We start from the raw sequence: 26,608 nt of genomic DNA on the forward strand, positions 1-26,608 counted from the left end.
AACGGATGTCTGAATGAGCCCTTAGGCTCAGGGGTAAATTAGCACTTTGTTATGGCCACGTTCACAAGGCAGTATTTTTGGCAGTAAGTCAAAACCAGGAGTGGGTGATAAATACTGAAGTGGTGTATATGTTTCTATTATGCTTTTCCTCTGATTGTTCCTCTCCTGGTTTTGGCTTACAGATTCTGAGGTAAAATACTGACCAAACATAGAACGTGTGAACGTGGCCTAAAAGTGTAATACTGCTTATAGTACAGTCTACACTCACATATCCGTTTCCATTTTTTATACCTTTCAAATACGGACTGTTTTCCTCCCATATCCTCCACTTTACATCCATTTTTTTCCTAATTTGCTTTTTTAAAAAAGAACAAGGTAAACTGTATGAACTTTTTTTCTCCCCTGACTCTGAACAATTGAAAAATTAAAAAAAAATAATTGAAAACTGTTGTAAAACGGATGTCGTAAACTTATCAGACATTTTTACAGCTCTTCATAGACTTGAATGCAAGACGGATGTGAGTATAACATGCTTTGAGTGTAAGGCCATGTTCACACATTCATTATTTGGTCAGTATTCTACATTAGTATTTATCATGTACAGCACCATGGAATTAATGGTGCTATATACGGTAAATAAATTATAATAATAATAAGCCAAAACCAAGAGTGGAACAATCAGAAGAAAAGTATAATATAAACACGTCACCACTTCTGTATTTGTATGGTGTGATCTTTTTTTTATCAAAATCACGGCCGACCGGCGATAGCAATTCTTAACAATTCTGACATTTGACACAAGGATTTCAATGTCAGAGTACAATACTAATCTGCTCTGCTTTTTTTATACTACTGTATAATGACTAATCAGTTACATTTACCCAACGGAGCAATTTCTGGAACTCTACTAATCTGAACTACTTCAGGCACAGTACACATGAAGGTGAGCTGCTGTGAGCGCTGTGTTAGGCCTCTTTCACACTTCCGTTTTTACAATCTGCACAGGAACCGTCAAAATGTTGAAATGACGGATCCTGTGCAGATTGTAAAAAACGGGTGCACTGGGCCCATTTTTCTGACGGACCCATCGAGGCTATGTGCACCTGTTGTGTATGTGTCTTCGCAGCAGTTTTCCGCTGCGAAAACGCATACACAACACAACCCATGTTAAAAGTAAAAAAACAAAATAAAAATCGCAATATTCTCACCTTTCGGCATCCCGTGCACTGTTACCGATGCTCGCGATGCTCCTGGCAGCTGGCATTCCCAGTAATGCCTTGTGTTACAATGACCTCTGATGATGTCGCAGTCTCGCGAGACCGCGACGTCAACGGGTCATTTCGCAAGGAATTACTGGGAACGGAAGCTGCCGGGAGCATCGGTAATGCGCGGGACGCCGGAAGGTGAGAATATTGCGATTTTTTTTTTTAACATGGGTTGTGTTGTGTATGCGTTTTCGCAGCGGAAACATTAACATTATATCTTTTTACTATTGATGCTGCATAGGCAGCATCAATAGTAAAAAGAGAGAGCGAGCGAGAGAGAATTTCCCTGAGGGGAAATTCTTCCACGCATACTCAGTTTGAAAAGACGACATCCGTCGCTGGATTCCTGCTTTTCACAGTCAGCGACGGATCCTGCGCCCATAGGCTTCCATTATAGCCAACGACGGGCAGTGCAGGATCCGTCGCTGAGCGATTTTCTGACGTGCAGAAAAAAAATTCCTTTGTGCTTTTTCTCCGCCCGACGGACAGCAATTTTACAACGGATCCAGTACATGACGGATGAAACGTGTGGCCATCCGTCACAATCCGACGCTAATACAAGTCTATGAGAAAGAAAACGCATCCTGCGGGCAACATCGCACGATCCGTTTTTTTCACAAAACGACGCATTATGACGGGAGATGAAAGACGGAAGTGTGAAAGAGGCCTTAGAGTTGATTTTTGGACTCATAGTGGTTTTAGACAAAGTGCAGCCCTGGAGAAAAATTAAAAGAGGCATGACAAATGCTAAAATATGGCACCATCACACAGAAACACTTAGGCTATGTGCGCATGTTGCGGATTTTTGCAGATCCGCAGTGTTTTTTCTGCGTGGAAATGCTATAAATCCACAATGGATTATTAAAGCAACGTTAATCAATAACATTCCTGAATTGTTGTGCACATGCTATGGAAATTTCCGTCCTTATATGCAGCGTTTTATTTTCCGCAGCATGTCAATTCTTTATGCGGACCTGCAGCGTTTCTGCACCCATTGACTTCCATTGAGTCAGTAAAATCCGCAGCAAAACCGCAGTTGTAAAAAGGTTTGCGGATTTGCATGCCAAAAACGCTGCAGAAAGGAAATGATGTCAGAAGGAGGAAGAGTGTGTGCGTGGAAAATATGTGTGTGGGCGGAGACTATGTGTGAGCGGAGAATATGTACGGGTCTGTCTGTGTCTGTCTGTGGGTGTCTGTGTGTGTCTGCGTCTGTCTGCAGGTGTCTGCTGGTGTCAGCGGGTGTCTGTGTGTACCCATGCAACATGTGTACCCAGGTGTCGTTTGATGGGACTACTACTCCCATCCGGCCATGTCTGCTGTCACATAAAACAGTAACAGCATGAGCCGATGATGGGAGCATAGTCCCATCATCCGGCGCCTGTGTTCAATTGTAAAACAAAACATCAAAACATTTACATAATTACATACAAAGTACATACTCACCAAACACCTAATCCATGACGCCTGCGTATCCTGCAACAAAAATAAAATAAACCAACATATAGTCACCTGTCTGCCATAGTCTATTTAATACCTAGTGTCCAACAACGATCTCACATGTAGAACAGTCGCATTGGGAGATGTGACCGCTCTACCTGGCCTCTGAGGATACACTGACAGGAGATAATCGCCCCTGCAGTATATCACTGAGCAGCCGTGAGAGTTCACTGGAGTTCATCACCTGATCAGCTCCGGTGCTCTCACTTACAGCACCGTTGCATGGAAAAGTTCTCACGCAGCGGTGCCATAAGTGACAGCACCAGAGCTGATGAACTCTGGTAAACTCTCATGGCAGCGCAGTGATACACTGGGGGAGCGATTATCTCCTGCCAGTGTATCGCCAGAGGCTGGATAGCACAGTCACATCTCCCAATGTGACTGTTCTACACCTGAGATCATCGTTGGACATTCGGTATTAAATGGTCAACGTCGGACAGGATAGTATTATATATTGGTTTATTATAAGTGATGAGCGAATATACTCGTTACTCGAGATTTCCCGAGCACGCTCGGGTGACCTCCGAGTATTTTTTAGTGCTCGGAGATTTAGTTTTTATTGCTGCAGCTGAATGATTTACATCTGTTAGCCAGCATAAGTACATGTGGGGATTCCCCAGCAACAAGGCAGCCCCCACATGTACTTATGCTGGCTAACAGATGTAAAACATTCAGCTGCGGCAATAAAAACTAAATCTCCGAGCACTAAAAAATACTCGGGAAATCTTGAGTAATGTGTATATTCACTCATCACTATTTATTATTCTGTTTCTGTTGCAGGAGATCAAGGACTTTGGAGGAATTCTGCATTCAGTAACTATGGTTAATTAAGATTCAATAAAAAAGTCTGTGTGATTATTTCAAATAAAGGACTTTATCCTGGCCGTGTCTTTATTTACAATGTAACTATGGAGTTAGTAATGGATATGTGTCTTATAGACGCCTCTCTACTATTAACCTGTGGGTTTGATGTCACCTGACAATACAAAGGTGACATCAACCCCACAAATATTTAGCCTGGGGGAGTGCCAAAATCCATGGCCCCTTCCCAGGCTATTAATATCAGCCCACAGCTGTCTGTGCAGCCTTTGCTGGTTCAATTTTGTAGGTGGACCCTATGTAAAAAAAATTCTGGGGTTCCCCTGTAAAATAGCCAGTAAAGGCTAAACAAACAGCTGTGAGCTGATATTAAGAGCCTGGGAACTTTTATGGCAATTGGCTCCTTCCCAGAATATTAACATCAGCCCTCAGCATCAGCTTTCCCTCTGCTGGTTATGAAAATTATGCAGGAGCCCACAAAATTTAAAAAAATTTTTTTTTTTAAACATAAACAGATACTGCAAGTCTGTCTGTGGTCCCTCCTTCCAATTGTCCTCCACTGACCACACCAATGCTGCCTGTGTACCCCTGGAACCTATTTAAAAGTGCAAAGAGCCTACTTTTTTTTTTAATTTTATACCTACTAAGTCTGTCTGCAGTCCCTCCTTCCAATAGTCCTCCGCTGACCACACCAATGCTGCCTGTCTACCCCTGGAACCTAACTAAAAGTGCATAGAGCCTACTTTTTTTTATTTTAGGCCTACTAAGTCTGTCTGCGGTCCCTCCTTCCAATCGTCCTCCGCAGACCACACCAATGCTGCCTGTGTACCCCTGGAACCTAACTAAAACTGCATAGAGCCTCTTTTTTTATTTTAGGCCTACTAAGTCTGTCTGCGGTCCCTCCTTCCAATAGTCCTCCGCTGACCACACCAATGCTGCCTGTGTACCCCTGGAACCTAATTAAAAGTGCATAGAGCCTACTTTTTTTATTTTAGGCCTAATAAGTCTGTCTGCGGTCCCTCCTTCCAATAGTCCTCCGCTGACCACACCAATGTTGCCTGTGTACCCCTGGAACCTAATTAAAAGTACATAAGTAGTGTATAAGCGGGTGGTTTCGTCAAACTCAATCTGACAGGTGCCCCGCCCCTATCAAAGTGTATCAAAGTGTGTAACCCCTCCCCTCCCCTTGTCTGACGGCTGGTATCCAGCTGTCCCTCCTTGTTTGATTCCCCCTTTTGATATAGTTTAATATAGTTTAATTTGTTGTAGTTTTGATATTATTCCCGTATTTTGTGGAATAACACATGTTTATAATTATAGCCTAGTCGTGTATTTATTTTACACGTGGTTTATAACACCTTTTTCATTTGTTTTATAATAGATTTTATACGTAGCCCCGAGTTTGATTCTGTAAGCTTTTGTTTTATTCACAGTGTATCCATATAGTGAATAGGGCTGATGTTTCTGTATGCAATCCTACAGCCTGTTATGTGAAAAGTATTCTCAAACACTAACTAAATGGTAAACATTACCTAAATTAGGTTAACTGTGGGTCAGAGGCTTATAGCACCTAGGTCAAGCAATTGTTGTTGTATTTGCGTACCCCATAAATGTTTATTCTCACAAACAGAAAAGTTATTGTGTCCTGAAGATGGCATCTGAGGTTATTTGTTTTTTGTATTAGCTTTCTCAGAAAACAGCTGTGTTATCTGAGGGTCAGATATTTTTGTACAAACTCATGCTGTTTGGTGATCTTTGTGAAGCAGAACTTTGTTTTATAACACATTTGTACTTGTATTGTACCTGAATTGATATTTGCTTTCTCTTTTTTGTGTCCTGAAGATGGCATCTGCAAAGTTATTTGTTATCTACTGAGGCCATTGCAAGTTGTGTTTATTCACATTGTAGCAGGTTTTATCCTTGTGGCTGCCTTATATACACAGAAGAGATATGCACCAATGTCACAACACAAGTTATAATATGACCCAATGTTACAACACAAGTAAGAAGCGTCGTGTTTTATACGAATAAAAGTCATTTAGGACTTATGTTATCATGTTTTTGCACTTTATTAATATGCTGACCACATAGGTCAAGGATTTTTGCACTTTATTAATATGCGGTCCACATAGGTCAGTGATTTTTGCACTTTATTAACATACCACACAAGAAATAGACATTTAGAACTTATTTATGATTAATATGCGATTATTAGGCATTCAGGACTTATGTTATCATGTTTTTGCACTTTATTAATATGCGGTTATTAGTCATTTAGGACTTATGTTATCATGTTTTTGCACTTTATTAATATGCTGACCACATAGGTCAGGGATTTTTTGTACTTTATTAATATGCGGACCACAAACACTTCTGCACCCACGGGCACTTCTCAACCAACCATGCATCCGGTACTCATCAGTCACTGTGAAATAATGCAAAAATACATCTGTGCGCGGCTGTCGGCATCAACATTGTGCTATTATAAGTTTATGGTTCTGTAAAGAACACGCAACACATACAGAACTCACACACACACACAAATACACACAGCACACAACACGCACACATTTCTCAAAATGCCATACACTTCAGAATATATTTGCAATTCACTACGCATGTAACACATATTTCTTCGCCCCACACGCATTTAACAGTCTTTCATATGTATCGCAGAAAGATTTTAGTTCCAACTGCGGGTCAGCGGCTTAAAGAAAAGTTATTGTGGCCTTGATTCTGGGGTAACACATGTTTATAAATATAACCTAGTCGTGTATTTATTTTACACATGGTTTATAACACATTTCATTTGTTTTTGTTGTTTGATTGTCATGTAAGAAGCGTTGTGTTTTATACGAATATAAAAGTGACACATTCCCATATATTATTACAGCTTTCATTAATTCTACATTATTTTAGCACATATTAATTTTACACTATTAATTTTACAGGAGCCTGTGCTGCCTATAATTTGACTCCTTTTTATACAAAGACATCTAACATATACAGACTTTTAATATTTTTGTGTAAAATCGCGGTCAGACAGGCACAAACACACACACACACAAATACACACAGCACACAACACGCACACATTTCTCAAAATGCCATACACTTCAGAATATATTTGCAATTCACTACGCATGTAACACATATTTCTTCGCCCCACACGCATTTAACAGTCTTTCATATGTATCGCAGAAAGATTTTAGTTCCAACTGCGGGTCAGCGGCTTAAAGAAAAGTTATTGTGGCCTTGATTCTGGGGTAACACATGTTTATAAATATAGCCTAGTCGTGTATTTATTTTACACATGGTTTATAACACATTTCATTTGTTTTTTGTTGTTTGATTGTCATGTAAGAAGCGTTGTGTTTTATACGAATATAAAAGTGACACATTCCCATATATTATTACAGCTTTCATTAATTCTACATTATTTTAGCACATATTAATTTTACACTATTAATTTTACAGGAGCCTGGGCTGCCTATAATTTGACTCCTTTTTATACAAAGACATCTAACATATACAGACTTTTAATATTTTTGTGTAAAATCGCGGTCAGACAGGCACAAACACACACACACACACACACACACGCACACAACACAGAACCACACACAACAAACACACAGAACCCACACACACACACACACACACACAAGAAATAGACATTTAGGACTTATTTATGTTATTATCTTTATGCACTTTGAATGTGCTGTCTATAATTTGACTCTATCCTTGTTTTGTTGAAAATAACTGGACATACATAAGAAACCGGGCAATATATCTTTATAGAAATAACACTTCTGCACTCTTTGTGTATTTCTATCAGTTTTATTCAGGCATTTATAACACAACATGTTTGATATTGGTAATTTGATTCTGGGAACACATTTTAAGTTACTGCTGCACATGTATTACTGTTTTTCTTGTTTTTTTTGTGTAAAATTTCGTTGTTGGCTTACAAAGACATTTCTTTGAGAAATGTGTAGCATAACCAATTACCCATCACGGCCACTAGATGGCAGAATATCATATTAATTATTCTGGGATAACATTTCTCTTTGGGCATTTCTATCAGTTTTATTTATGCTTTTATAACACAACATGTCTGCTATTGTTAATTTGATTCGGGGATAACACATGTTTATAAAAATAACGCTATAGCAAGCGGTAATGTCAAATTCTGAAAATAGCCATTTTATATTGAATTACTAACATTTTTCTATTTTAGCGCTGACACAGCCACATATATTATTCCAGCTTTCTTTAATTCTGCATTATTTTATCACATGATGAAAATAGTCATTTTATATTGAATTACTGCAGCTCGCGGCGCGTTACCACTGGACTCGTTTCTCAATTAATTTCCCAGCTGACGACGCTATCTATAATTCTGCGTATACCTTAGGCGTGTATTTACATGACAGTGTAATTATTTCTCACAATAAAACAACAGCTCAAATTTTAAGTTAGCTAACAGCATAATGATGACAAATGCATCTTTGCGGAATCTGATAACGACACGCTGAACAAAGGACGGAGCCTGACAAATACACACAACACACAACACGCACATATTATGAAAAATGACAACCATTGTATGTGATTTAAAAGACTTTAGTTAGATTTATCAGGGGTGATTTAGTTTGAAAGCACGCAACTCCTCGGTAATGTCATGTGTTGGACACGCATTTAACAGTCTTTCATATGTATCGCAGAAAGATTTTAGTTCCATCTGTGCGAGTTTGCTTTGAGCGTACTGCGCAGACATGTCAGTAAACATTTTGACATGGTCAGCATCCCACGAAGGACGACCTGTGTAAGGTGTATGTACAGCAACTTTCTGCTTTCTACCTACACGGCGTCGGGATACGGTTCGTTTCTTTAGAGGTAATACAGGGGCAAAAACGCTAGAAAAGTCAGCAAGAGCAGTATCTGCAGATTGCACAGTCTGGCACACAGGTATATTGAGGGGCTCTGTGGGTGACCACATACCCTCGGAGAGCTGTTCAATTTCTCTGTTTTCAGGCGTAACTTGGGGTATGGCGCTTGTGCTATTGGCGGGCCGAGTTATGCGGGGCCTAGCGTTCGGCGCTGCACGTTTCTCTCTTGAAACGTTCGTATATTTCTGATGTGAAATCTTGGGGCTTGGATTCCCGGGTTGTTTTGGTGCAGCGTAGCATTCATCACGATCCACAACACAGATGGGCGAGAGAGATGTTGTTCGCACCGCCGTATTAGCTCTTTGTGGTTGATTCTCTTCAGTGTCGTAATTACGCCGGTGCAAAACTCGTTGTTGAAGAGGCGACGTATCTAAAAGAAAAGATACAAGTGGCGGTTAGCCGCGAAACGGCGCAAAATTGGAAAAGCTAAACGGCGACGCATAGCTATGATCATACGTAATATTTGAAAAGTTAATGGGGACAGGTAGCCATGAAATCATTGTAACAATATTTACATAAACCTGTATAGAGCAGTCCAGATATATACTTACAAGTATGAAGCGGGAATTGTCCCACATCAGCTCCTGGTTTAACGGGAGGCGCAATGCTCAAACTCGCAGAGGCGGGAATATTCTCTTTTTCAAGCTGTATTTTCCGGGCAACTAGATTAGCGGGTGTAAGTAAAAATATAACGATTAGCGAACACAGAATTGATTTTCTACACAAAACTGCAGCGGTGAGAAGAATATATATATATATATATATATATATATATATATATTCAAAAATGAATTTTCTGACAGTTAGCTAGCAGCTGTAAGTAAATATGAGTATTACACAAAAGTGAGAATCGACTGTATTTCAAGTGAACAGATACCTTTTCTATTCTTGAAACATCGGCGTAACGAGTTGCCGCGTCTTTTAGGCGCATCGGGTTTCGCTGAAGTTGCAGGGTTCTTGACATCTATGATCTCCACGTCTGAAACCAGCGTATCGCGTGGTTCGGGAACACACCAGTTTTCAGCCATAGCGTCAGATGTCTCCGTGTCAGTATCTGTATGAGAAATTGCGCGTAGTTCGTGTTTACATACAAAGGATTAAAGCAACTGATATAGTATAATATAGTTTTACGGTATAAACATATTTGCGGTGTAAATTAATATAGCAAGACTTATGCCGCTATATATTAATAATTCAGTATTATATTGATGGCTACCGCTATTATTTGTTTTATTAATTTAATCATATATTTATTATGCCATAATTTGTGTAATACAATAGTTAATAGATGCTATAGTTTTACGCCATAAACAGTATATATTAACATAGATAATATATATATATATATATATATATTTAGCTTTCTTACATGTGATACATGAAAGATAAATATCTTTGTACCGTGTTACAATGACATTTTTCCCTATCTAAAAGCAAAAAGGTGCTCCTAATTACCCATGATGAGATGAAGAGCAGGCCCATTATCGGCTATCGGCGCCACGGCTTCAATGCGCGCATAATTCTGCGTTATGAAATTATTGCGCCAATCGGGCGACATACACGGCTCTTAAATAAGAAAGAATGCATGAATATATAATTAATATAATTTACTTATAATATAATGACACAATCAGAATGAGTCAATACTCTGTACATTATACGCGTATAATACCTAATTGTGTGCTTGCAAGAAGGGGGCTGCATTGCTCGCGAGGGTATTGGGCTTCCATCTTAAATAAATAGGGGATAAGTTTTATCTATAACTGCGCCGCCAATAAATACAGTTTAAAACTACGTTACAAAAATATGCTTTACAGGCATTGATAATATTAGACCGCAAATAAAACAGTAAACACCTACTTTTCAGAGAGTAGCGCAACTGTTCAGAGAGAAATTACCACCCACCGTGAACACACCTACAGGAAACAGCATTATACGGCACCCGTGACTAATTGCGCGCACATGTCAGATAACAATGGTTGTTATGCCCCATCCATAAGCCTTTCTATATTAATTATGTCCCACAAATATTGCTTATACAGTAAAAAACTATATTATACATCGCTACTAAATATGCAGTTAGCTGCCAGTATAACACTAACTTATTAAACAAATAACATCCTTAATTATGGTTTAGAGATGCATAGTTAAATATAATTATGCATTTGCGAATAATAACACAACTGTCTTATATACTTACATTTAGAATAGCTCTGCTTTTTATCCTAGTCGGACTTCTGGTGGATGTCTGTTGTACTGTAGTGGGACAGGCAGCTGTATTTATCCTGAGTGTCAGAAAGCAACTCAGGTGTTAACACCCAGAAACACACCCAGTTACGCCACATCACACGCCTTCTGTTAACACCCAGAACACAGTCATACATGCAATTAATGCATGTATTAACTCGGTATTATACGCGTATAATGTACAGAGTATTGACTCATTCTGATTGTGTCATTATATTATAAGTAAATTATATTAATTATATATTCATGCATTCTTTCTTATTTAAGAGCCGTGTATGTCGCCCGATTGGCGCAATAATTTCATAACGCAGAATTATGCGCGCATTGAAGCCGTGGCGCCGATAGCCGATAATGGGCCTGCTCTTCATCTCATCATGGGTAATTAGGAGCACCTTTTTGCTTTTAGATAGGGAAAAATGTCATTGTAACACGGTACAAAGATATTTATCTTTCATGTATCACATGTAAGAAAGCTAAATATATATATATATATATATATTATCTATGTTAATATATACTGTTTATGGCGTAAAACTATAGCATCTATTAACTATTGTATTACACAAATTATGGCATAATAAATATATGATTAAATTAATAAAACAAATAATAGCGGTAGCCATCAATATAATACTGAATTATTAATATATAGCGGCATAAGTCTTGCTATATTAATTTACACCGCAAATATGTTTATACCGTAAAACTATATTATACTATATCAGTTGCTTTAATCCTTTGTATGTAAACACGAACTACGCGCAATTTCTCATACAGATACTGACACGGAGACATCTGACGCTATGGCTGAAAACTGGTGTGTTCCCGAACCACGCGATACGCTGGTTTCAGACGTGGAGATCATAGATGTCAAGAACCCTGCAACTTCAGCGAAACCCGATGCGCCTAAAAGACGCGGCAACTCGTTACGCCGATGTTTCAAGAATAGAAAAGGTATCTGTTCACTTGAAATACAGTCGATTCTCACTTTTGTGTAATACTCATATTTACTTACAGCTGCTAGCTAACTGTCAGAAAATTCATTTTTGAATATATATATATATATATATATATATATATATTCTTCTCACCGCTGCAGTTTTGTGTAGAAAATCAATTCTGTGTTCGCTAATCGTTATATTTTTACTTACACCCGCTAATCTAGTTGCCCGGAAAATACAGCTTGAAAAAGAGAATATTCCCGCCTCTGCGAGTTTGAGCATTGCGCCTCCCGTTAAACCAGGAGCTGATGTGGGACAATTCCCGCTTCATACTTGTAAGTATATATCTGGACTGCTCTATACAGGTTTATGTAAATATTGTTACAATGATTTCATGGCTACCTGTCCCCATTAACTTTTCAAATATTACGTATGATCATAGCTATGCGTCGCCGTTTAGCTTTTCCAATTTTGCGCCGTTTCGCGGCTAACCGCCACTTGTATCTTTTCTTTTAGATACGTCGCCTCTTCAACAACGAGTTTTGCACCGGCGTAATTACGACACTGAAGAGAATCAACCACAAAGAGCTAATACGGCGGTGCGAACAACATCTCTCTCGCCCATCTGTGTTGTGGATCGTGATGAATGCTACGCTGCACCAAAACAACCCGGGAATCCAAGCCCCAAGATTTCACATCAGAAATATACGAACGTTTCAAGAGAGAAACGTGCAGCGCCGAACGCTAGGCCCCGCATAACTCGGCCCGCCAATAGCACAAGCGCCATACCCCAAGTTACGCCTGAAAACAGAGAAATTGAACAGCTCTCCGAGGGTATGTGGTCACCCACAGAGCCCCTCAATATACCTGTGTGCCAGACTGTGCAATCTGCAGATACTGCTCTTGCTGACTTTTCTAGCGTTTTTGCCCCTGTATTACCTCTAAAGAAACGAACCGTATCCCGACGCCGTGTAGGTAGAAAGCAGAAAGTTGCTGTACATACACCTTACACAGGTCGTCCTTCGTGGGATGCTGACCATGTCAAAATGTTTACTGACATGTCTGCGCAGTACGCTCAAAGCAAACTCGCACAGATGGAACTAAAATCTTTCTGCGATACATATGAAAGACTGTTAAATGCGTGTCCAACACATGACATTACCGAGGAGTTGCGTGCTTTCAAACTAAATCACCCCTGATAAATCTAACTAAAGTCTTTTAAATCACATACAATGGTTGTCATTTTTCATAATATGTGCGTGTTGTGTGTTGTGTGTATTTGTCAGGCTCCGTCCTTTGTTCAGCGTGTCGTTATCAGATTCCGCAAAGATGCATTTGTCATCATTATGCTGTTAGCTAACTTAAAATTTGAGCTGTTGTTTTATTGTGAGAAATAATTACACTGTCATGTAAATACACGCCTAAGGTATACGCAGAATTATAGATAGCGTCGTCAGCTGGGAAATTAATTGAGAAACGAGTCCAGTGGTAACGCGCCGCGAGCTGCAGTAATTCAATATAAAATGACTATTTTCATCATGTGATAAAATAATGCAGAATTAAAGAAAGCTGGAATAATATATGTGGCTGTGTCAGCGCTAAAATAGAAAAATGTTAGTAATTCAATATAAAATGGCTATTTTCAGAATTTGACATTACCGCTTGCTATAGCGTTATTTTTATAAACATGTGTTATCCCCGAATCAAATTAACAATAGCAGACATGTTGTGTTATAAAAGCATAAATAAAACTGATAGAAATGCCCAAAGAGAAATGTTATCCCAGAATAATTAATATGATATTCTGCCATCTAGTGGCCGTGATGGGTAATTGGTTATGCTACACATTTCTCAAAGAAATGTCTTTGTAAGCCAACAACGAAATTTTACACAAAAAAAAACAAGAAAAACAGTAATACATGTGCAGCAGTAACTTAAAATGTGTTCCCAGAATCAAATTACCAATATCAAACATGTTGTGTTATAAATGCCTGAATAAAACTGATAGAAATACACAAAGAGTGCAGAAGTGTTATTTCTATAAAGATATATTGCCCGGTTTCTTATGTATGTCCAGTTATTTTCAACAAAACAAGGATAGAGTCAAATTATAGACAGCACATTCAAAGTGCATAAAGATAATAACATAAATAAGTCCTAAATGTCTATTTCTTGTGTGTGTGTGTGTGTGTGTGTGGGTTCTGTGTGTTTGTTGTGTGTGGTTCTGTGTTGTGTGCGTGTGTGTGTGTGTGTGTGTGTGTTTGTGCCTGTCTGACCGCGATTTTACACAAAAATATTAAAAGTCTGTATATGTTAGATGTCTTTGTATAAAAAGGAGTCAAATTATAGGCAGCCCAGGCTCCTGTAAAATTAATAGTGTAAAATTAATATGTGCTAAAATAATGTAGAATTAATGAAAGCTGTAATAATATATGGGAATGTGTCACTTTTATATTCGTATAAAACACAACGCTTCTTACATGACAATCAAACAACAAAAAACAAATGAAATGTGTTATAAACCATGTGTAAAATAAATACACGACTAGGCTATATTTATAAACATGTGTTACCCCAGAATCAAGGCCACAATAACTTTTCTTTAAGCCGCTGACCCGCAGTTGGAACTAAAATCTTTCTGCGATACATATGAAAGACTGTTAAATGCGTGTGGGGCGAAGAAATATGTGTTACATGCGTAGTGAATTGCAAATATATTCTGAAGTGTATGGCATTTTGAGAAATGTGTGCGTGTTGTGTGCTGTGTGTATTTGTGTGTGTGTGTGTTTGTGCCTGTCTGACCGCGATTTTACACAAAAATATTAAAAGTCTGTATATGTTAGATGTCTTTGTATAAAAAGGAGTCAAATTATAGGCAGCACAGGCTCCTGTAAAATTAATAGTGTAAAATTAATATGTGCTAAAATAATGTAGAATTAATGAAAGCTGTAATAATATATGGGAATGTGTCACTTTTATATTCGTATAAAACACAACGCTTCTTACATGACAATCAAACAACAAAAACAAATGAAATGTGTTATAAACCATGTGTAAAATAAATACACGACTAGGTTATATTTATAAACATGTGTTACCCCAGAATCAAGGCCACAATAACTTTTCTTTAAGCCGCTGACCCGCAGTTGGAACTAAAATCTTTCTGCGATACATATGAAAGACTGTTAAATGCGTGTGGGGCGAAGAAATATGTGTTACATGCGTAGTGAATTGCAAATATATTCTGAAGTGTATGGCATTTTGAGAAATGTGTGCGTGTTGTGTGCTGTGTGTATTTGTGTGTGTGTGTGAGTTCTGTATGTGTTGCGTGTTCTTTACAGAACCATAAACTTATAATAGCACAATGTTGATGCCGACAGCCGCGCACAGATGTATTTTTGCATTATTTCACAGTGACTGATGAGTACCGGATGCATGGTTGGTTGAGAAGTGCCCGTGGGTGCAGAAGTGTTTGTGGTCCGCATATTAATAAAGTACAAAAAATCCCTGACCTATGTGGTCAGCATATTAATAAAGTGCAAAAACATGATAACATAAGTCCTAAATGACTAATAACCGCATATTAATAAAGTGCAAAAACATGATAACATAAGTCCTGAATGCCTAATAATCGCATATTAATCATAAATAAGTTCTAAATGTCTATTTCTTGTGTGGTATGTTAATAAAGTGCAAAAATCACTGACCTATGTGGACCGCATATTAATAAAGTGCAAAAATCCTTGACCTATGTGGTCAGCATATTAATAAAGTGCAAAAACATGATAACATAAGTCCTAAATGACTTTTATTCGTATAAAACACGACGCTTCTTACTTGTGTTGTAACATTGGGTCATATTATAACTTGTGTTGTGACATTGGTGCATATCTCTTCTGTGTATATAAGGCAGCCACAAGGATAAAACCTGCTACAATGTGAATAAACACAACTTGCAATGGCCTCAGTAGATAACAAATAACTTTGCAGATGCCATCTTCAGGACACAAAAAAGAGAAAGCAAATATCAATTCAGGTACAATACAAGTACAAATGTGTTATAAAACAAAGTTCTGCTTCACAAAGATCACCAAACAGCATGAGTTTGTACAAAAATATCTGACCCTCAGATAACACAGCTGTTTTCTGAGAAAGCTAATACAAAAAACAAATAACCTCAGATGCCATCTTCAGGACACAATAACTTTTCTGTTTGTGAGAATAAACATTTATGGGGTACGCAAATACAACAACAATTGCTTGACCTAGGTGCTATAAGCCTCTGACCCACAGTTAACCTAATTTAGGTAATGTTTACCATTTAGTTAGTGTTTGAGAATACTTTTCACATAACAGGCTGTAGGATTGCATACAGAAACATCAGCCCTATTCACTATATGGATACACTGTGAATAAAACAAAAGCTTACAGAATCAAACTCGGGGCTACGTATAAAATCTATTATAAAACAAATGAAAAAGGTGTTATAAACCACGTGTAAAATAAATACACGACTAGGCTATAATTATAAACATGTGTTATTCCACAAAATACGGGAATAATATCAAAACTACAACAAATTAAACTATATTAAACTATATCAAAAGGGGGAATCAAACAAGGAGGGACAGCTGGATACCAGCCGTCAGACAAGGGGAGGGGAGGGGTTACACACTTTGATACACTTTGATAGGGGCGGGGCACCTGTCAGATTGAGTTTGACGAAACCACCCGCTTATACACTACTTACATAGAGCCTACTTTTTTTTAATTTTAGGCCTACTAAGTCTGTCTGCGGTCCCTCCTTCCAATAGTCCTCCGCTGACCACACCAATGCTGCCTGTGTACCCCTGGAACCTAATTAAAAGTGCATAGAGCCTCCTTTTTTAATTTTAGGCCTACTAAGTCTGTCTGCGGTCCCTCCTTCCAATAGTCCTCCGCTGACCACACCAATGCTGCCTGTGTACCCCGGAACCTAATTAAAAGTGAATAGAGCCTACTTTTTTTAATTTTAGGCCTACTAAGTCTGTTTGCGGTCCCTCCTTCCAATTGTCCTCCACTGACCACATCAATGCTGCCAGTGTACTCCTGGAACCTATTTAAAAGTGCATAGAGCCTTTTTTTTATTTTAGGCCTACTAAGTCTGTCTGTGGTCCCTCCTTCCAATTGTCCTCCACTGACCACACCAATGCTGCCTGTGTACCCCGGAACCTAATTAAAAGTGAATAGAGCCTACTTTTTTTTATTTTAGGCCTACTAAGTCTGTCTGCGGTCCCTCCTTCCAATTGTCCTCCACTGACCACATCAATGCTGCCTGTGTACTCCTGGAACCTATTTAAAAGTGCATAGAGCCTTTTTTTTATTTTAGGCCTACTAAGTCTGTCTGTGGTCCCTCCTTCCAATTGTCCTCCACTGACCACACCAATGCTGCCTGTGCACCCCTGGAACCTAATTAAAAGTGCATAGAGCCTACTTTTTTATTTTAGGCCTACTAAGTCTGTCTGCGGTCCCTCCTTCCAATTGTCCTCCACTGACCACACCAATGCTGACCGTGTACCCATGCAACCTTTTTTAAACCTGCATCGAGCCAACTTTGTGGTGTAAGGCCTACTAGCAGTGTCTGTCTGCGCCACTCAATACAGCTGTCCTCTTAAAAAAATGACCTGCAATTGTCAGGTTTTCAGCCTATCGGAATTTTAAAACTGCAGTGGGGCTACTAGTTTGGTTGGGGTCTACTAACAGTGTCTGCCGCTCCAAGGTGTTCTCCAGGTTGCCTTTCCTGACCTTCTATCTTCAGGCTCTTGTTAAATAGTTGTTAAATGGAACAAATGCAGTGGGGCTACTAGTTTGGTTGGGGCCTACTAACAGTGTCTGCCGCTCCAAGGTGTTCTCCAGGTTGCCATTCCTGACCTTCTATCTTCAGGCTCTTGTTAAATAGTTGTTAAATGGAACAAATGCAGTGGGGCTACTAGTTGGGTTGGGGCCTACTAACGGTGTCTGCCACTCCAAGGTGTTCTCCTGGTTTCCTGCCCTGAGCTTTGATCTTCAGGTTCTCATTAAGTAGTTGTTAATATAACACTGGATTTGGCCTACTAGTTTGGTTGGGGCCTTCTAACGGTGTCTGCCGCTCCTTGCTGTTCTCCTCCACTGAACAAAGCAGTGCTACCTGTTTACTACTGTTACCAATTTTGAACTGCATTTAGACTACTTACTGATTTGGGCCTACTCACTGTGTCAGCCTCTCATTACAGTTATCCTCCACTGAACAAAGCAATGCCGCCTGGTTAGTCCTGTTACCAATTTTGAAATGCATTTAGCCCACTTTATTATTTGGGCCTATATCTGTGTTTCCTCCTCATCCTGCCCATTGCCCAGCCAGTGCTAGATGAGTCTGCTGGTACATTGACCCAGACCGCTACATTCCCCTTGCACGCTACACAGCCAGATTCTGACCCTGCTGAAAGTGAAGTTCCCCTTCCCGCATACTATACCACCTTACACGGGGACAAAGAGGAAGGTGCAGATGAAAGTGCAGGTTCCTTCATCAGGTGGGGGGGAAATACTCGTTGGCGACGTCACTGGCACAGGGCCCCTCATAGTACGCAAAAGTGTCGATGCCGGTGGGAGGTGCCCCCGCCGTGCAAATACACCGCCGTACTTTGAGGGGCCCTGTGCCAGTGCCAATGCGAACGAGTGGGTCCCCCCTGCTTGCTCAGGATCACAGCACTTGCAAAGTTGAAATACTTACCTCTCCCTGCTCCACTGCCGTGACGTGGTCCACGTTTCCTGGGCCCACTAAATACTTGAACCAGCCATACCCCCCACAACTTTAGCCAAATGACCCCCAATGTCCAATGCCTAACTATTATTATAAGGTAAATTAAGATTGACAAGCTTCAGTAACAAGAATGGATGTTTTTGCCATTAAAATGGGCACTGTAGGTGTTTTCCTTGCCTCCACTCACTGCCGAATATGCTTCCCCATTGACTTGCATTGGGTTTCGTGTTTCGGTCGATCCCCGACTTTTCGCGATAATCGGCCGATTTCACTCGACTCGACTTTTGAGATAGTCGGGTTTCGCGAAACCCGACTCGACCCTAAAAAAGTAAAAGTCGCTCAACCCTACTTATGACCATGTGATATTTTAGTTTTTCTTTTTTAACAAATATGCAAAAATGTGTACGTTTTTGTTTTTTTCAGTCAAGATGTGGTGCAGAGTGTACATTAATGTGAAAAAAAATGAACTTTTTTGAATTTACCAAATGGCTGCAATGAAACAAAGAGTGAAAAATGTAAAGGGGTCTGAATACCCACTGTATATATAGATGAGGCTGTTCACGTGTATGTGTTATTTTGCAAACTGTGTCCACAAAAAAAATCACGGAGTTATGTCCACTTTTTACAAGTCTATGGACATTTCACTTATGGCATCAGTGCGTGGTACATGTCCTGTCTGTGATTCTTTAATAAATAGGGGAAGTTTTGCAGAATTTTGTTTCTATCATTGAAAACTCACTAATGAAACCAAATTGGTAAGAACTGACTAAACACTGATGTAACTTCAATCCAAAACAATAATGAACAACAGTATGTGTTTTTATGTAAGAGAAAAATTATGGATGTCTAAATTAGGCCTTAGGTCGCTGGGAGCAAATTAGAGAAACTGAAAAGGGGTTAAAGGGAATCTGCCCGCAGAATTTTGACATTTAATCTGAGAGCAGCATAATATGGGAGCAGAGACCCTGATTACAGGGATGTCTCTCTCATTAGTCTGTGTTATAGTTTCAATACAATCAGTGTTTCATCAGCAGGAGATTATTGCTGCAGGACTTAGTCTCACATTCAGAGCAGTCAGGCTAATCTGAATAACTCCACCCTCAGCACTGATTAACTTGCTGACAATATTATGTGGGTGGAGTTATACAGGGCTCAGCATTTGAGCACTGCTACATCTACAACAGAGAAAACAGGGATTCTATCAAAACTACACCAAGCAGCCCAGTAAGTGATACATCCCTGGAATCAGGGCATCTGCCCCTACATCATATAAGTCACTGATTCCATTGCAAAAACCTTCTGACGGATTCATTTTAAATCGCAAGCGGATTGACCATGTTCTTGCAGCATGTAAAGGTGAAAACCCATGGCAGAAATTTGAGCATCAGCATTGGATTTCTGTCACAGATATCTCTCAGACTCTCTGTGATTTAGCACAATTACACAAAATATAATATTTACCAAGCAGTAATACATCATTAATAAAGCTGTTTTGTACCTGATAAATAATAGCAATCAATAGGAACACAATACCTAATATCTGGGTATCTGGTCTAGACCTCTACCTATGTAAACATGGGCCTTCTATCTAAATGACATTTATCTTTCTCTATTATTCAGACTGAGTAACATAGAGGCAGGGCCGGCGTTTGGCACAGGCAGACCAGGCAGTCGCCTGGGGCCCCCACCTAGAAAGGGGGCCCCCTGCCTCTGCAGCCCCTGTATGAAGTGCCCAGAGGGTGTACAGCAGTGAAGCAGCAGACCCAGAACGTGTCTCCCAAACCCCCCTTGAGACCCCCTCAGTGCTGTCATTTACTCATTTGGTCCTGGAGCTCTGTGATGATTGCTGTAGGATCAGGTTTCACAGTCACATACAGCAGGAATCAGCATGGGCTATGACCAGTCACTAAATCATTGCTTGTAATCTGATAGGACGTCACTACTGTCTGGATGACACAAGACAGTAATATTGTCTGCTGAATCAGGGCATTTATTATATAAAAATAAATGAATTCCCACGTGAAATAATAAGGATAAACCATACACATATATAGTACAGGTGTGCATAGGAATCAGCATTTTTGGTGCTTTTTTTTTTTTGCAGCCAAAGCCTGCCCTCTTGGCAGTAAAAACACTGCTTTCAAAACACCCATTTTTTAGGGTATGTGCAGAGGATCCGGAAATGGCAGCCCTTTGAATGCAGCGGACATGTGCTGCGCCCAAAGTGCTGCCATCTTTTGAACACAGGTGATTCCGCATGTGTTCATTGAACCGTGTGGAATCCCTGCGTCCTATACATTGCAGGGGTGAGATTTCTCTTGCGGAGACTCGCGTCTGCGCAAGATAAATTGACGGAAAATAAAAGGGTGTGCAGGAGATTTCTGAAAATCTCAGTTTTTGCTTGTGTTGTAAACTGCTGTAAACTTATTATTTGCAGAAGAAAAAGCTGCAAAAATTCTGCCTATGAACATGGCCAAAAGCTGCTTTTCAAAGTGCCAGCAGTGACCCTGCATACAGCTAATAGTGGCAGACCCATTGGCCGATATAAGGCCCCTAAATATGGGGGCCACAGTGCAATGTTATCATTTGGGGCCCCCACTTTAAATTTTTGCCTAGGGCTCCACTTTGTCTAAAACCGGCCCTGCATAGAGGTCAGCCATGGTTATCGCAGAAGATGCAATTCATTTATGTAACGGGATATCCTTTCAGGAGACAGCGGGGGGCTGAAATGATTGTTTTCCTAAGTAAAGGCTGTCTATGAGAATGACAATATGGAAAGCCTTCTGGAGATCTGGCCTCCGAAAATAAAATATGTGCTCTACTTTAGACAGCCTGCGTGTGGCTAAGGGGAAGCGATTGGGGGGGTTCTAGGTGTTGCCGTGACAACTGCAGACTGTTAAGTACAAGCAAATCTAAAGGCTCAGTCTTCATAAGACATACAAATCCCTGAGAACAGTGATATAAAGGAGAGTCAAGAAGAGAATCTCTATAAGTAGAATGTATTTATAGCTTACTGCCTCTCTAAGACAATAGTTATATTACAAGAATACTACACTGACATATACACATTAATGGGGTTTCCCGATAATACATTTTAAATTCTATAGGTCCAGAAAGTAGTCATATTTTCCTGTGATGCCTTGCTGCCCCTGGTCTGCAGCCAATCAAGATGAAGAACTCACGTCGAAGAAGATGCCACAAGACCACTGTGCTCACGTGTAGTTGTGATGCCACCATGAGAATTTGAGAGCATAACTGATATAATTTTTTATTTCTTTATTTTTGACCTCCACTTACCCATAGCATAAAATACAAGACAATGAGGACCCTTGACGTGCGTTGCAAGCTTGTCTATTTTGGCCAACATATTAACCAATACTTCATGGAAATTATATTTATCTACTGCACATTTTTTTCCTTAATTGTAAACTAGTGTTTCTTCACCTAGTGTTGATTTGTTGTAATCACTATGAGACTTTAGATACAGTTTTCAAAGGATATGATCATTCAGCTGTGATAATTATGGAGGCAGTGATTGACCCTGCCGTTTAGCAGCCATCAACCCCCTTAGGCTAGGTTCCCATTGCGTTAATGGGACCGCGCTAACGGACAGCGTTGCACGGCGAAATTAACGCCGTGCAACGCGTCCGTTAGCGCGCCCATTAACAGCAATGGGGACGCGCATCACTAGCGCGTGCCATTTTCGGCACGCGCTAGCGATGTGCCGGTGTTTTGTGGCGCGCCGCGGACGCTGCTTGCAGCATTCGAGGCGCGCCCGCGGTCGGAGATCTGCGAGAGTGGGGACGTTTAACGCGACCCCCTTTATATCACATTGCGTTAGCGCAATCCGCTAGCGCTAGGCGCTAAACGGATTGTACTAACGCAATCTGAACCTAGCCTTACATCGAGTTCTGAACTGGCATGTTGACTCAAGATCACGTCTAGATAGTAACAACTCACTGCAACCATCTGTCCTAAACAGAGTTAATAAATTACTGATAACCTTTGATCTCCTCATACAGTAATATGAGATATCTCTCCTTTCTAAGACAGGGATATAATTAGACTTCAGGGAGTTTGGATCTGTGAATAACCTGAAGCTTCATAATCCAGTACATAACAATATATGAAATAAAACTAAAGTTGAATTGGGGTCAGACATCCAATACTACCAGTATATACAGTACATGCCTATAAAACCTGGATTAAAGGGGCTTAACTGCAACAGAATACATAAACAGATGTCCGGGTGTTCTGTATTCTCCATTGCCGGTACAACTGTACATGCGGAACACAAAAGAAAGGATCAAATAATTATTTATATTGGATAGTACAGGAAAATGCCATTGATACTATCTTATGCTTTCACAGAAATTTCACTGTACTATACATATAAATAATGATAGATCGGCCCACTCGGCTGCATACGGAAGTAGACACAGGTGCACTGTCTCTTGATGTTCTGCTGGCTTATTGTACATGTGTCGTACACCAACACAAGGTGAAAATAAACACGGCCCTATGGGTAAAACAGGAAAACAAAACAAAATCGTATACAGTCTCTGCAGCTGCGGGAATCCGCCCTCTCAGGATCTCACAGCCAGGTTCAGTACAGTTTAACACAAAACCACTTCTCTGGAGCTGCCAGCTCCAGACCCACTGAACCCTGAATGTCTCATGAGGCTGACCATTTAAACCCCAGACCACACCCTGGGGTGGAGATAAGGTGGACAACCTCCCACCCGCTTTATGGTTGTCCACATAAACTCAGCCCTTAAAATGGCTGATTAACCCCTATCAACACATAGTGTGCTAGAAGAAACTTCTAAGTTTCAAATCAATGAGGCTAATAGCCTCAGTGAAATGTATCTCCCCTCCAGCACTTTGACGGTAATTTTGTCACAATGTATACATATAGCAATATACATATTTCTGTATTTATATATACTGTTCAAAAATAATCAGGGGTAGAAAATAATAAAGCCCTCCCCCATAGAATCTAATTCAGCCCTCCCACATAGAATATAATACAGCCCCCACATACAATATAATACAGCCCTCCCCCATAGAATATAATACAGCCCTCCCTCATAGAATATAATACGGCCCCCACATAGAATATAATACAACCCTCCCCCATAGAATATAATACAGCCCTCCATAGAATATAATACAGCTTCCCTATAGAATATAATACAGCCCCCATAGAATATAATACAACTCTCCCCCATAGAATATAATACAGCCCCAATAGAATATAATACAGCCCTCCCCATATAATATAATACAGCCCCTCATAGAATATAATACAGCATTCCCCATAGAATATAATACAGCCCCCCATAGAATATAATACAGCCCTCGCCCATAGAATATAATACAGTCCCCCATAGAATGTAATACAGCCCCCGATAGAATGTAACACAGCCCTCCCCATAGAATATAATACAGCCCCCATAGAATATAATACAGCCCCCCATAGAATATAATACAGCCCTCGCCCATAGAATATAATACAGTCCCCCATAGAATGTAATACAGCCCCCGATAGAATCTAACACAGCCCTCCCCATAGAATATAATACAGCCCCCATAGAATATAATACAGCCCTCCCCATAGAATATAATACAGCCCTCCATAGAATATAATACAGCTTCCCTATAGAATATAATACAGCCCCCATAGAATACAATACAACCCTCCCCCATAGAATATAATACAGCCCCAATAGAATATAATACAGCCCTCCCCATAGAATATAATACAGCCCCCCATAGAATATAATACAGCATTCCCCATAGAATATAATACAGCCCCCCATAGAATATAATACAGCCCTTGCCCATAGAATATAATAGTCCCCCATAGAATGTAATTCAGCCCCGATAGAATCTAACACAGCTCTCCCCATAGAATATAATACGGCCCCCATAGAATATAATACAGCCCTCCTCCATAGAATATAATACAGCCCCCCATAGAATATAATACAGCCTTCCCCATAGAATATAATACAGCCCCCATAGAATATAATTCAGTCCTCCCCCATAGAATATAGTACAGCCCTCCCTCATAGAATTGAATACAGCCCTCCCCTATAGAATATAACGTAGCCGACCTCCCCCCCGAGAATGGCCCCACAGTCCAGTAATTACTTATTGATATATTAAAAAAAACACAATGCTCACCTCATCCCGTGTCCCGCATTATTTCCAATGCTCCAGGCTCAGCTCCGGTCTCAGCGGCTGCAGTCTGCCCGGCACACAGCAGGTACGCGATGAAATGACATCATCGTGCACCCGCAGTGTCAGAGGCATAGGGGAATGATGGGAGAGGGAGCGTCAGCTGACGCGCTCTCCTCCATCATTGCATTGAACTGTGCCGGCGTCATAAATGCCGCTATAGATGAATGAGTCGGCCTGGCGAGGGGGAGTCGGCGCGGGTGACAGGCAGCAGGCGACAGGCTGGGGGCCCCTGGGGTAGCGGGGGCCCTAGGCAGCTGCTTGGTCTGCCTGCCGCTAACACCGGCCATGACTTTGGGCTCCAGTGCTCTGATCTACTGGTCACTGTTTTTCTCCTCTGTATACGCATTAGAGAAGACTGCTTAGCCAGTGAAACTAGCTAATAGCTGATCTTTTCACTTACTGATCCAGCAAGGAACCAACACAGGAAACATTGGCCTTTGCAGATCACATAAGAAAATGGACAGTGTCAGGGACTTTGGACTGAAGCAGCATCCTGAAGTTCTGGGCACTGGAGATAATAAGATTATATTAGTACTAACTATTGAACCGCCAAGGCAAGCATTTATATTGGTTTATGGTCTCCATCCTGCTATGTGCTGCTTCCATCCCGCGCCCTAATCTTGTCATGTGCTGCTACCATTTTGCGCCCCATCCTGTCATGTGCAGCCCCCATCCTGTGCCCTCATCCTGTTTTGTGCGCCTCCATCTTGTCATCTGCTACTCTCTTCCCGAGCCCTCATCCTGTCATGTGCTCCCATCCTGTGCATCATCCTGTCATGTAGTGCTCCCATCCTGCACACCCATGCTGTCATGTGTTGCTGCCATCCTGCGCCCTCATGCTGTCATGTGCTGCTCCCATCCTACACCACCATGCTATCATGTGCTGCTCCCATCCTGCACCCCCATGCTGTCATGTGCTGCTCCCATCCTGCACCCCCATGCTGTAATGTGCTGCTCACATCCTGCGCCCCCATGCTGTCATGTGTTGCTCCCATCCTGCACTACCATGCTGTCATGTGCTGCTCCCATCCTGCACCTCATGCTGTCATGTGCTGCTCCCATCCTGCACCCCCATCCTGTCATGTGGTGCTCCCATCCTGTGCACCCATCCTGGTATGTGCTGCTCCCATCCTGCGCCCTCATCCTGTCATGTGGTGCTACCATCCGGCACCCCATGCTGTCATGTGCTGCTCCCATCCTGCGCCCCCATCCTGTCATGTGCTGCTCCCATCCTGCGTCACCATCCTGCTCTCCAATCCTGTCATGTGGTGCTCCCATCCTGCACCCCCATGCTGTCATGTGCTGCTCCCATCCTGTGCCCCCATGCTGTCATGTGCTGCTTCAATCCTGCACCCCCATGCTGTAATGTGCTGCTCTCATCCTGCACCCCCATGCTGTAATGTGCTGCAATGTGCTGCTCTCATCCTGCACCCCCATGCTGTCATGTGTTGCTCCCATCCTGCGCCCCCATGCTGTCATGTGCTGCTCCCATCCTGCACCACAATGCTGTCATGTGCTGCTCCCATCCTGCACCCCCATGCTGTCATGTGCTGCTCCCATCCTGCACCCCCATGCTGTCATGTGCTGCTCATATCCATATGCCTTGTACGCTGCTCCATAAAGGTTGATGGCCCCCCATAAGATGCCCCATAGTATAATATGCCCTGTATGCTACTGCATAAAGGTTGATGGCCCCCATAAGAGGCTCCATAGTATAATATGCCCCGTATGCTGCTCCATAAAGGTTGATGGCCTCCATAAGATGCTTTTAAGCATAATACGCCAAGTATGCTGCTGCGATTAAAAAAAATGACATACTCACCTCTCGTCACTGGGCACCGAGTGCCGGGGGCCTTAGGAGGC

The 26,608-nt window shown here is 41.0% G+C and overlaps 1 protein-coding gene and 1 long non-coding RNA gene across 2 annotated transcripts in view; both read right to left on the reverse strand.

Moving 5' to 3' along the window:
• The window catches only part of ELAPOR2 (endosome-lysosome associated apoptosis and autophagy regulator family member 2), a 185,788-nt gene that overhangs the window by 88,376 nt on the left and 70,804 nt on the right, over positions 1 to 26,608 (reverse strand). The gene's annotated exons all lie outside the window — the stretch shown is intronic.
• Positions 9,536 to 10,820, reverse strand: LOC138676177 (uncharacterized). Its single transcript, XR_011320750.1, has 4 exons — positions 10,734 to 10,820; positions 10,206 to 10,263; positions 9,989 to 10,099; positions 9,536 to 9,587 (listed from the first exon to the last, which is right to left on the reverse strand). It is a non-coding gene; the product is annotated as an uncharacterized lncRNA (long non-coding RNA).

Source organism: Ranitomeya imitator, chromosome 4, assembly GCF_032444005.1.
Source record: "Ranitomeya imitator isolate aRanImi1 chromosome 4, aRanImi1.pri, whole genome shotgun sequence".
NCBI lineage: Eukaryota > Metazoa > Chordata > Amphibia > Anura > Dendrobatidae > Ranitomeya > Ranitomeya imitator.